The sequence below is a fragment of the Canis lupus genome, chromosome 5, assembly GCF_048164855.1.
Source record: "Canis lupus baileyi chromosome 5, mCanLup2.hap1, whole genome shotgun sequence".
In the NCBI taxonomy this organism is placed as follows: domain Eukaryota; kingdom Metazoa; phylum Chordata; class Mammalia; order Carnivora; family Canidae; genus Canis; species Canis lupus.
The window spans coordinates 3,492,366-3,505,867 of record NC_132842.1 but is presented as its reverse complement, the minus strand read 5'-3'; the positions used below and the strand labels follow the sequence as shown (position 1 = coordinate 3,505,867).

The 13,502-nt window shown below is 42.4% G+C and overlaps 1 pseudogene; it reads right to left on the bottom strand.

The window, feature by feature from the left end:
- Positions 1 to 8,751: 8,751 nt before the first annotated feature.
- LOC140633113 (14-3-3 protein theta pseudogene) lies at positions 8,752 to 11,771 on the bottom strand (annotated as a pseudogene).
- Positions 11,772 to 13,502: the final 1,731 nt, after the last annotated feature.

Sequence of the window (13,502 nt, the reverse complement as noted above, 5' to 3'; positions counted from 1 at the left end):
TGGAAGTATGCCATATGCTTATTCAAGGGAATCACACATCAATCCACAACAATCAGGACACCTTGGTGGCTCAGGGGTTGAGCGTCTGCCTTAGGCTCAGGGCATGATCCTGGAGTCCCAGAATCGAGTCCTATATCGAGCTCCTTGCACGGAGACTTCCCCTGTCTCTGCCTCTCTTGGTGTCTCTCATGAATAAGTAAATAAAATCTTAAAAAAATAAAAATAAAAATAAACCAAATATCCTGTTTAACCTATTCCTCCATTGATCATAATAGTGTATACTTTGTTTGATAGAAAACCTAAGGATACAAATATACCAAATGTATGTCATCCATTTTATTTAATGTAGAATTTAATGTAGAAAAATGAAAGAGGAAGCAAGCATGAGATCAGCCTATACTGTTCTCCTAAGATGTTTCTAGCATTTCACTGGATGAAAAGTGACTCTAGTATAAAGTAAGGGGTGTTTTATGAAATTTTCCAAGTTATAATGTATCCATAATGCAGGAGCGAAGAACCCAGAAAAAAAATCTGTGATATGTTAGCATGCTGTCAGGGCAGGGTTAAGTTATGACAGCCTCGTGGCCAAACCTCCATTGGTTCCCTAAACGAGACTATAGCCACTCTGTTTGGTGGACTGTAGCTAATTGTCATCACATCCCAGCACTTCTGGACATGAGGGAAGGAAGGAGCTAAAAAGCACTGGAGGATGCTGTTTCACCTATGTACCAATAACTGAGTTTTATGGATTCTGTTTATTTTTATGAACTTAACACCCTACTATTCATGAGGTCAGAAAGCTTTCATACTGCAAACCACTAGAAGTTCAACTTCTATGAAGAATGAGGCCATATTCTTCTGATGATTAATATTGAGATTTACCTTCACCCTTTTTCCTAAAGTGATATAAAATATATTAAATAGCATCCCAAATGATCATTAGAATTAGCTTCCCTCTTGTGGTCAAAATCCTGAATAATATATAAATATACTTGAGGGATATTTTACTTGGACTTTTCAAAATCTTTATGATTGGTCAAGAATTCTAGGGAACATTTGGTTGTTTTTTTTTTAAGATTTTATTTATTTATTCATGAGAGTCACAGAGAGAGAGAGAGAGAGAGAGAGAGAGAGAGAGGAGAGAGAGGCAGAGACACAGGCAGAGGGAAAAGCAGGCTCCATGCAGGGAACCTGATGTGGGACTCGATCCCAGGACTCCAAGATCACACCCTGGACCAAAGACAGGCACTAAACCACTGAGCCACCCAGGGATTCCCCACATTTGGTTTTGATAATATATTTCTGTAATGTGTTCTCTTCTTTTTAAAATTTTTTTAATTATTATTTTTAATATGTCCTCTTCTGAGATAAGATAATGATTAGACAGTGATAGGAAATTAGAAATAAAATAAATTTATTCTTTTTCAAATTAATAAATATTTCTCCCTTTTGTTGACTCTAACTTCTAGTAAAGCAATCTTATATTTTCCTGAAAATGTATGCTGCTGCCAATTACTTATTTCTTGTCTGCATGTGGACTTTTTGCCTCATACTCATGGACAAAGGATTTATGCTTTTAAGAATTGCCATAAGTAGGGGTGTCTGGATGGCTCAGTTGATTAAGCATCCAACTTTGATTCCAGCTCAGGTCATGATCTCAGGGTTGTGGGATCCAGCCCTGCTTCAAGTTTCTTGCTCAGTGGGGAGCCTGCTTGAGATTCATTCCCTCTCCCTTATTCCTCTGCTCCTCCTCCCCAAATAATTTATTTATATAAATCTTTTTTTTTTTTTTAAGGTGTAAGTGAATTTTTATTGGGAAGGGAAGTTGTCAACTTAAACAGCAGCAAATGAAGAATGAGTAAGGAAACTTCCTGTTGTCACAAATACACAAGACCTCCATCATATATGATACGGGAGGCATTTCACTTTGTGACCCCCAGCGCAGAAATGCCAAAGGCTTTTCCACTCAATCTAATACTTCTGGATTCCTACCAAAAAGGAATACATTAAGAGCATGAAAATTTGCTTACTGAAAGGAAACCCCTGAAGAAGAGTAGGGGAAATTAAGTTATGTGGAACACTTTTAAATGGTAATGACTACATTTCATATCTTCAGAGTAATACAAAACACAGTCACTTGCAGAACTGGTTCAGATTACTTAAATACCAGATACATTTTTAGTCCTCTACATAAGTGTTTGGAAGTTACTTATGTTTATATGAAATGATGCTATTAATACTTTTCTTTTATTTTTTTTAATTTTTTATTGGTGTTCAATTTACTAACATGCAGAATAACCCCCAGTGCCCGTCACCCATTCACTCCCACCCCCCGCCCTCCTCCCCTTCCAACACCCCTAGTTCGTTTCCCAGAGTTAGCAGTCTTTACGTTCTGTCTCCCTTTCTGATATTTCCCACACATTTCTTCTCTCTTCCCTTATATTCCCTTTCACTATTATTTATATTCCCCAAATGAATGAGAACATATAATGTTTGTCCTTCTCCGACTGACTTACTTCACTCAGCATAATACCCTCCAGTTCCATCCACGTTGAAGCAAATGGTGGGTATTTGTCATTTCTAATAGCTGAGTAATATTCCATTGTATACATAAACCACATCTTTATCCATTCATCTTTCGTTGGACACCGAGGCTCCTTCCACAGTTTGGCTATCGTGGCCATTGCTGCTATAAACATCGGGGTGCAGGTGTCCCGGCGTTTCACTGCATCTGTATCTTTGGGGTAAATCCCCAATAGTGCAATTGCTGGGTCGTAGGGCAGGTCTATTTTTAACTCTTTGAGGAACCTCCACACAGTTTTCCAGAGTGGCTGCACCAGTTCACATTCCCACCAACAGTGCAAGAGGGTTCCCTTTTCTCCGCATCCCCTCCAACATTTGTTGTTTCCTGCCTTGTTAATTTGCCCCATTCTCACTGGTGTGAGGTGGTATCTCATTGTGGTTTTGATTTGTATTTCCCTGATGGCAAGTGATGCAGAGCATTTTCTCATGTGCGTGTTGGCCATGTCTATGTCTTCCTCTGTGAGATTTCTCTTCATGTCTTTTGCCCATTTCATGACTGGATTGTTTGTTTCTTTGGTGTTGAGTTTAAGAAGTTCTTTATAGATCTGGAAACCAGCCCTTTATCTGATATGTCATTTGCAAATATCTTCTCCCATTCTGTAGGTTGTCTTTGAGTTTTGTTGACTGTATCCTTTGCTGTGCAAAAGCTTCTTATCTTGATGAAGTCATTTTTGCTTTTGTTTCTTTTGCCTTCGTGGATGTATCTTGCAAGAAGTTACTGTGGCCGAGTTCAAAAAGGGTGTTGCCTGTGTTCTTCTCTAGGATTTTGATGGAATCTTGGCTCACATTTAGATCTTTCATCCATTTTGAGTTTATCTTTGTGTATGGTGCAAGGGAGTTGGTCTAGTTTCATTCTTCTGCATGTGGATGTCCAATTTTCCCAGCACCATTTATTGAAGAGACTGTCTTTCTTCCAGTGGATAGTCTTTCCTCCTTTATCGAATATTAGTTGACCATAAAGTTCAGGGTCCACTTCTGGATTCTCTACTCTGTTCCATTGATCTATGTGTCTGTTTTTGTGCCAGTACCACACTGTCTTGATGACCACAGCTTTGTAGTACAACCTGAAATCTGGCATTGTGATGCCCCCAGATATGGTTTTCTTTTTTAAAATTCCCCTGGCTATTCGGGGTCTTTTCTGATTCCACACAAATCTTAAAATAATTCGTTCTAACTCTCTGAAGAAAGTCCATGGTATTTTGATAGGGATTGCATTAAACGTGTATATTGCCCTGGGTAACATTGACATTTTCACAATATTAATTCTGCCAATCCATGAGCATGGACTATTTTTCCATCTCTTTGTGTCTTCCTCAATTTCTTTCAGAAGTGTTCTATAGTTTTTAGGGTATAGATCCTTTACCTCTTTGGTTAGGTTTATTCCTAGGTATCTTATGCTTTTGGGTGCAATTGTAAATGGGATTGACTCCTTAATTTCTCTTTCTTCAGTCTCATTGTTAGTGTATAGAAATGCCACTGATTTCTGGGCATTGATTTTGTATCCTGCCACGCTACCGAATTGCTGTATGAGTTCTAGCAATCTTGGGGTGGAGGCTTTTGTGTTTTCTATGTAGAGTATCATGTCATTGGCGAAGAGGGAGAGTTTGACTTCTTCTTTGCCAATGTGAATGCCTTTAATGTCTTTTTGTTGTCTGATTGCTGAGGCTAGGACTTCCAGTACTATGTTGAATAGCAGTGGTGAGAGTGGACATCCCTGTCTTGTTCCTGATTTTAGGGGAAAGGCTCCTAGTGCTTCCCCATTGAGAATGATATTTGCTGTGGGCTTTTCATAGATGGCTTTTAAGATGTCGAGGAATGTTCCCTCTATCCCTACACTCTGAAGAGTTTTAATCAGGAATGGATGCTGTATTTTGTCAAATGCTTTCTCTGCATCTAATGAGAGGATCATATGGTTCTTGGTTTTTCTCTTGCTGATATGATGAATCACATTGATTGTTTTACGGGTGTTGAACCAGCCTTGTGTCCCGGGGATAAATCCTACTTGGTCATGGTGAATAATTTTCTTAATGTACTGTTGGATCCTATTGGCTAGTATCTTGTTGAGAATTTTTGCATCCATGTTCATCAGGGATATTGGTCTGTATTTCTCCTTTTTGGTGGGGTCTTTGTCTGGTTTTGGAATTAAGGTGATGCTGGCCTCATAGAACGACTTTGGAAGTACTCCATCTCTTTCTATCTTTCCAAACAGCTTTAGGAGAATAGGTATGGTTTCTTCTTTAAACGTTTGATAAAATTCCCCTGGGAAGCCATCTGGCCCTGGACTCTTGTGTCTTGGGAGGTTTTTGATGACTGCTTCAATTTCCTCCCTGGTTATTGGCCTGTTCAGGTTTTCTATTTCTTCCTGTTCCAGTTTTGGTAGTTTGTGGCTTTCCAGGAATGCGTCCATTTCTTCTAGATTGCCTAATTTAGTGGCGTATAGCTGTTCATAATATGTTTTTAAAATCGTTTGTATTTCCTTGGTGTTGGTAGTGATCTCTCCTTTCTCATTCATGATTTTACTAATTTGAGTCTTCTCTTCTTTTTAATAAGGCTGGCTAATGGTTTATCTATCTTATTAATTCTTTCAAAGAACCAACTCCTGGTTCTGTTGATCTGTTCCACAGTTCTTCTGGTCTCGATTTCGTTGAGTTCTGCTCGAATCTTTATTAACTCCCTTCTTCTCTTGGGTGTAGGATCTATTTGCTGTTTTTTCTCTAGCTCCTTTATGTGTAAGGTTAGCTTTTGTATTTGAGTTCTTTCCAGTTTTTGGATGGATGCTTGTATTGCGATGTATTTCCCCCTTAGGACTGCTTTTGCTGCATCCCAAAGATTTTGAACGGTTGTATCTTCATTCTCATTAGTTTCCATGAATCTTTTTAATTCTTCCTTAATTTCCTGGTTGACCCTTTCATCTTTTAGCAGGATGGTCCTTAACCTCCACGTGTTTGAGGTCCTTCCAAACTTCTTGTTGTGATTTAGTTCTAATTTCAAGGCATTATGGTCTGAGAATATGCAGGGGACAATCCCAATCTTTTGGTATCGGTTCAGACCCGATTTGTGACCCAATATGTGGTCTATTCTGGAGAAAGTTCCATGTGCACTTGAGAAGAATGTGTATTCAGTTGAGTTTGGATGTAAAGTTCTGTAGATATCTGTGAAATCCATCTGGTCCAGTGTATCATTTAAAGCTCTCGTTTCTTTGGAGATGTTGTGCTTAGAAGACCTATCAAGTATAGAAAGAGCTAGATTGAAGTCACCAAGTATAAGTGTATTATTATCTAAGTATTTCTTCACTTTGGTTAATAATTGATTTATATATTTGGCAGGTCCCACATTCGGGGCATATATATTGAAGATTGTTAAGTCCTCTTGTTGGATAGATCCTTTAAGTATGATATAGTGTCCCTCTTCATCTCTCACTACAGTCTTTGGGGTAAATTTTAGTTTATCTGATATAAGGATGGCTATCCCTGCTTTCTTTTGAGGACCATTCGAATGGTAAATGGTTCTCCAACCTTTTATTTTCAGGCTGTAGGTGTCCTTCTGTCTCAAATGAGTCTCTTGTAGACAGCAAATAGATGGGTCCTGCTTTTTTATCCAGTCTGAAACCCTGCGCCTTTTGATGGGGTCATTAAGCCCGTTCACATTCAGAGTTACTATTGAGAGATATGAGTTTAGTGTCATCATGATATCTATTCAGTCCTTGTTTTTGTGGAATGTTCCACTGAACTTCTTCTTAAAGGGGAATTTTAAGACTCCCCCTTAAAATTTCTTGCAGAGCTGGTTTGGAGGTCACATATTCTTTTAGTTGCTGCCTGTCTTGGAAGCTCTTTATCTCTCCTTCCATTTTGAATGAGAGCCTTGCTGGATAAAGTATTCTTGGTTGCATGTTCTTCTCATTTAGGACCCTGAATATATCCTGCCAGCCCTTTCTGGCCTATCAGGTCTCTGTGGAGAGGTCTGCTGTTACCCTAATACTCCTCCCCATAAAAGTCAGGGATTTCTTGTCTCTTGCTGCTTTAAGGATCTTCTCCTTATCTTTGGAATTTGCAAGCTTCACTATTAAATGTCGAGGTGTTGAACGGTTTTTATTGATTTTAGGGGGGGGATCTCTCTATTTCCTGGATCTGAATGCCTGTTTCCCTTCCCAGATTAGGAAAGTTTTCAGCTAGAATTTGTTCAAATACATATTCTGGCCCTCTGTCCCTTTCGGCACCCTCGGGAACACCAATTAAATGTAGGTTTTTCTTCCTCAGGCTGTCGTTTATTTCCCCTTAATCTATCTTCATGGTCTTTTAATTGTTTGTCTCTTTTTTCCTCAGTTTCCCTCTTTGCTATCAACTTGTCTTCTATGTCACTCACTCGTTCTTCCACCTCGTTAACCCTCATCGTTAGGACTTCTAGTTTGGATTGCATCTCATTCAATTGATTTTTAATTTCTGCCTGATTAGCTCTAAATTCTGCAGTCATGAAGTGTCTTGAGTCCTTTATGCTTTTTTCTAGAGCCACCAGTAGCTGTATAATAGTGCTTCTGAATTGGCTTTCTGACATTGAATTGTAATCCAGATTTTGTAACTCTGTGGGAGAGAGGACTGTTTCTGATTCTTTCTTTTGAGGTGAGGTTTTCCTTCTAGTCATTTTGCTCAGTGCAGAGTGGCCAAAAGCAAGTTGTATTGGGAAAAGGAGAAAAAGAGAGGAGAGAAAGAAGGAAAGAAAAGAGAAAGAGAAAAAAAAAGGAAGAAAAAAACGAAAAAGAAAAAAAAAGGAAGAAGAAGAGAAAGAAAAAGAAAGGAGAAAAAAAAGTGGGGTGGGGGAAGGAAACAAATCAAAAAGCAAAACAAAACAAAACAGAACAAAAAAAAAGAAAGATAAAAAAAAAAAGAACCACCGGGGAGTATCTTCTGATTCTGTGTACTTTAAGTCCCTTGGCTTCCTCTGGAAGTTGTCAGTCAGTCTAGCTGGTCTTCTGAGGGAGGGGCCTGCTGTGCTGATTTTCAGGTGTTAGCAGTTGGGGGAGCTGCTCTGCCCCCTGCCTGGTGCAGGGCTTAGTGGGGGTTGTTTACCCCGTGAGGCCCCAGGAGGAACAGCCCCAGTGGCGGGGCAGCTCTGGAAACCTGGAGTCAGCCCCCGCAGTAGCCCCGGAGCTCTCCATCTGCAGGGCCTGGAGGCTCCGGGGCGGGGCCGCTGATCTGCTCAGTTCGGGGCAGGAGCGTCCTCGCTGTCCTGGGCCCTCCCGGCCTCTGCCTGTCCCGGGGGAGGCCGGATCCTGGGCTGTGTCCCGGCGCCCTGTGCTCCGGAGCCTGCGCTGGTGGATTCGCGCTCCCGGGCCGCGCAGCCCCCTCCGCGGAGCTGCCGCCCAAGCCCCCCCGAGCTGCTCCTGGAACCGCGCAGCCCCCTCCGCACGGAGCCTCTTCCTCTGCCCGAGCCCCCCCAGCTGCTCCCGCCCCGCAGCCCCCTCCGCAGAGCCGCCCCCGAGCCCTCCGAGCTGCTCCGGGTCCCGCCGTGTGCGCTGCAGCCCTTAGGGAGCTCGGCGCACTCTCCCGGGGCGCAGTTCCTCTGTTAGTGTCCCAGGGAGCCCGAGGGCATCCCCGCCCTCCTGGGTCCTGCTCCAACTCCCTGCGAGCCCCTTTCCGCCCGGGAAGGTCGGTGCAGCTCCTGCCCCTCCGGGACGGGGCTCTCCTGTCCTGGGGACACTCGCCCCGGCCTCAGCCCGGCTCCTCGCGGGCCCCTCCCCCTTGGAGGCCTTTTGTGTCTTTATTTCTTTTTCCCCGTCTTCCTACCTTGATAGAAGCGCGAACTCTTCTGACTGTTGCATTCCAGGTGTACTCTCTTTAATTCTCAGGCCGAATTCATAGACTTTCAGGATGATTGGAAGGTTTTCTAGGTAATTTGGTGGAGACAGGTGACTTGGGGACCCTACTCTTCCGCCATCCTGCCCCTCCTCCCTATTAATACTTTTCTACAGCAGTAACTGCACACCAGGAAGGCCAAGACAAAGGCAAATCAAGGAATGGAGTTTTCCCAAAGCTGTGGTGTGAAAAGTCTGTGAACAGGTGATCCCATACACATGAATGGGTTTCTTTGCTATAGGAAGTCCAAATGGAGTAAGGCATGGAGATGAGTAAAAAGGTTTCTCGAGGGGGAAGAGGATGACCACCCTGTATGCATTTAGTGTTCTGCCCCTTCTGCTGCATCCCATTCTTCTCCTGCACTGAGGTCCATGTTAGGTTGTCTCTAAGCAACCGCCTGATGAGGGCGCTGTCCTTGTATGCATCTTCGTTCAGTGTGTCAAGTTCTGCAATGGCCTCATCAAAAGCTGTTTTGGCCGGAGCGCAGGCAGGCTCTGGGTTATTAGGGATCTCATAGTGAAATACAGAGAAGTCAAGAGCCAGCCCCAGGCGGATGGGGTGTGTGGGTTGCGTCCCTTTCTTGCTCATAGCTACGGCGTCTCGGTAAGCTCCTCGGGAAGTAGCTATTGTGTTTTCGATCATCACCACGTGCAGCTTCAGCGAGGTACCGAAAATAATCTGCCTCCACTTTCCGACAGAAGCCCTTACTCTCTGGGTTAGCTGCGTTGGCTCTTCAACGCTTCTGCAACAATTCCAGCACCGTGGTGCCGGCGGGCCTCAGCTCGGCCTCCACTGTCTCCCGATAGTCCTGGATCGGCTGCAACGTCTTGTCCGAGGTGTCGGTTTCCGCTCGATGCTCCAGAGGACCCGCCGGGCGATCTGCGGCCCCCGCCCACGGTCTTGCAGCGCCGGGAGCAGCAGGCGCCTGCCCCGCCACCGCCTTCACGCAGGGGCACGTGTGGTAGCGCCCGGCCTGCCCCGCCGGCCCCGCCACCCCCGCCCCCCGCCCGCGGGATCAGCTGCGTCTGCTCCACCGAGAAGGCCGCGGGGAGGCGAGCGAGGGCGAGCTCCACCCGGATCGCCCGAGGCCTGCGGACCCTTCGCGTCTCCCGGCCGCGGCGCGAGTCCAAGAAATCTTTTTTTTTTTTTCATTAGTAGTGATCAAAACAGTATGGTGCCGAGACAAAAAATAGACATATAGATCAATTGAACAGGATTAAAAAGCCCAGAAATAAACCCACAATTGATCTTCAACAAAAGTGGCAAAAGTAGGCAATGGGAAAAACAGTCTCTTTAAAAATTGGTGTTGGGAAAACTGGACAGCGACATGCAAATAAATGAAACTGGATCACTTTCTTACACCGTACACAAAAATAAACTCAAAATAGACTACAAATCTAAATGTGAGACCTGAAACCACAAAAATCCTAGAAGAGAGTGCAGGTAGTAATCTAACATTGGCCCTAGCCACATTTTTCTCGATATGTCCCCCAAGGTAAGGGAAATAAAAGCAAAAATAACTGTTGAGTCTACATCAGTGTAAAAAGTTTCTGCACAGCAACAAGACAAAAAGAGAACCTACTGAATGGGAGAAGATATTTGCAAAGGACATATTCCATAAAGGGTATCTAAAATATATAAAGAACTGATATAGCTCAACACCTAAAAAACTAATAATCCTATTTTTAAATGGGCAGAAAACACAGACATTTCTCCAAGGAAGACATACAGATGGCAACAGACACGTGAAAAGATGCTTGTCACCATTTGTCATCAGGGAAATGCAAGTCAAACTACAATAAGACATCACTTCATACTTGTCAGAGTGGTTAAAATCAATAACACAAGAGACAATATGTGTTGGAGAGCATATAGAGAAAAAGGAACCCTCTTGCACCGTTGATGGGAATGCAAACAGGTGCAATCACTGTAGAAAACATTATGGAGTTTCCTCAAAAATTTCAAAATAGAAATATCCTATGATCCAGTAATCACACTACTGGGTAGTTACCCAAACAATACAAAAATACTAATTCAAAAGGATATATGCACCCCACCCCTCTGTTCACTGCAGCATTATTTATAAGCCAGATTATGGAACCAGCCAAAGTGTCCATTAATCGATTAATGGACAAAGAAGAAGATGTGGCATATATATTATTCAGCCATAAAAGAAGGGAATCTTTCCACTTAAAACAACCTGGATGGAGCTAGAGAGTATTATGCTAAGCAAAATAAGCCAGTCAGAGAAAAACAAATAACACATGATTTCACTAATATGTGGAATTTAAGAAACAAAACAAATGAACAGAGGAAAAGAAAAAGAAAGAGAGAGAAACCAAGAAACAGACTCTCAACTATAGATGTTTACCAGGAGGGACTTGCTGGGGATGAGTGATGGGGATTAAAGAGTACACTCACCATGATTAGCACTGAGTAATGTATAGAATTGTCGAATCACTACATTGTATACCTGAAACTAACACAACCCTGTATTTTAACTATTCTGAACTTAAAATAAAAACCTTAATAAGAAAAAATTATTATTAATTTGGATTTCCTTCAAGTCCAATTCAAAACCCAAAGTTGTTGATAAATTGAAGCCATGATGATGGTTTTGGAAATAAATATGAGGCAAAGCCAAGTGTTCAATATGTCACTCAGACATGCTTTCTTTTTCTTTTACTTAGAGTTGTTATTATTGTTGCTATTTCTGGTATCTTAATTTAGCAACTTAGGGTGAGTTCTGATATATAAAAATCAGAGGTATATAGTGCTGGTAGATTTCTTGGAGGTTATTCTTTGCAAAACTTTTATTATTTTTTCTTATCACAAAAAGGAAGCTGGTATTTGGAGAGCTTAAGTGATTCACAGGAGCCACTGCTAACCAGCAGCAAGATCGAAACTCTAGGGCCTGGCTTCAGTCCCAGACTAGCCCCAGAATTTGCACTGCCTTCCATACCCTGGGTTGTTTTCTTACCAGTCCAGCAATCTCTTAGAGGAAGAACAGGCCCTCCCCCAAATCCCTAAGTACCCAAGAATGGCAAGGGACTAGGGAGTTGGAGTGCAAAATAGGGCTTTCCTCCTTGGTTAATGCAGGTCCTGCCTGGAAAGGCAAGAAAGTATAGCTGCCCAACCCTGCAAGGCAACAGGAAGAAAACCAGCTTTTCTGCAGAGCTGGATTGTGACAGATCCATGATCAGCTCTCAGGGAAAACTGTCTGATCCATCTGTAATGAGTGACAGCTGTGACAGGTGTAAATACCCTTGTGTTGTAAATTTCATGAAAGCAATACACCTGGGCCATCTGGCTCAACACTGCAACCTGCTGTGCACTCATCCTCGACACCACAACTGCTGAGGAAAGCACAATGACTAGCCCATGCCTGACAGCAAAGGAAGAATGGAGGAAGTAGGCAAGGCTTCCAGACTGGCAAAATATCACAGTTACTGTGCTTGGATATGACTGACTGCTCCAGTTGCTGTCTGTGTGCATTTTCTAATTTATATACATTCATTTAAACTTCAAATTGGCTCTATAACTTAGACAATACCCTCATATTACTGATAAAGGCACAAACTCAGAGAGGTTAGATAGCTTTCTCAAAGTCCTGAGCTAATCAGCAGCTGACCCATGATTTAAACCCAGGTCTGTTGACTCCAGTGCTCAAGATTTCTATTACTATACTAAAACATTTTTATCCTTTGTTTCCTCCCTATGTTCCTCTGCTCCATTGCTCCAAGAGGTGATAATAAGGGTTTATTAATGTTAGAAAAATCAATGGTCTGTAAACTCTCAGCCCTAGAAAGTCTAAGCAGAACGTTTTCTTAGCCTTTTAGAGGCTGCTATGGGGCCAGACATAATAGTTAAACAGCTGGAAGAATCACTTTAATGACTCACTACGGCTACACTTTTTCTTTTTCTTTTCTTTTTTTTTTTTCTTTTTTTTTTTTCTGGCATTGGCTGTTTGGATTAAAACATGGAAAATGTAATGAAATCTTTTGAAGAGAGGAGTGAAAAAATTACAACAGAAGCTGAATTCTGAAATACATTGAGATATGATGACAGACAAAAGCCATCATAGTGGTTAAGTACAGTGGGGTGTTAACACCGCATCTGTTGAAGAGCAGGGTCCTGAAAACCATATGGCACTTCATGCCAAACACCGCCAAACCCTTACAGATCCTGCCAGTGTGTTTACCCATCAGTCACCAGTTCATCATCATAGCTGTGGAGCCATGGAACTAAAGATTCAGAAGGACACCGTTTCAGAGATAAGGCCACGATTGTAAATTATTCCTACACGTGATTCAGGGTTTGCATGGCATTAAGAAGCTGTTTAAAACAACAAGACATAGAAATTAAGGATAAAAAAACAACTTTGAAAACCATATATATTTTTAAAGAATTCTCAGGAAAGAATCCTATTTGTAAAGGTCACTACAATTCCAGCTACATTTTAATGTATCTGACAGTGACAACCTCCATTTCTACATAGTACACATCCAGGCACAAGGTGATCATTGAAAACTTGGTCATGCTAGTTAGTGGTACTTATTATTCACTCTCCTTTCCTGTCCATCTCTATTCTGCCCAGACTCTCTCAAATGCCACAAGGAAAGCCTGGTTGTCAGCTTCAGTTTCAACTCCACTCAGTCCTCAAACCAATCCTGCCTAAGCTTTGTAGAACATCAGAGCCTGTCCAACCTCTCAGAAGTTTTGGAAGATAGCTTATTAGTTGGGTAATTAATGTTCCAAAATACCACTACTATGTATATCAAGCTACATATAAGTTATCTTTTGCTGCAGAACAAACCACCCCACAACTTAGTCCTGCAATATAATTAATCACTTGTCTAGTCACATTTCTGGAGGTTGAGAGTAAGAGTGCAGTGCAGGTGGGATGGCTGGGGTAGTGTTCCACTCATGTATTGTTTCCTGAGCTCCTTCGTGCACTTGCAATAACCTGTCTCATCCCAGGTGACCTCACTCACATACCTGGCAGCTGCCTGGGGCTGTCTGACTAGGGCACTCTGGTACTCCTCCATATGGCTTCTCATCTTCTAGTAG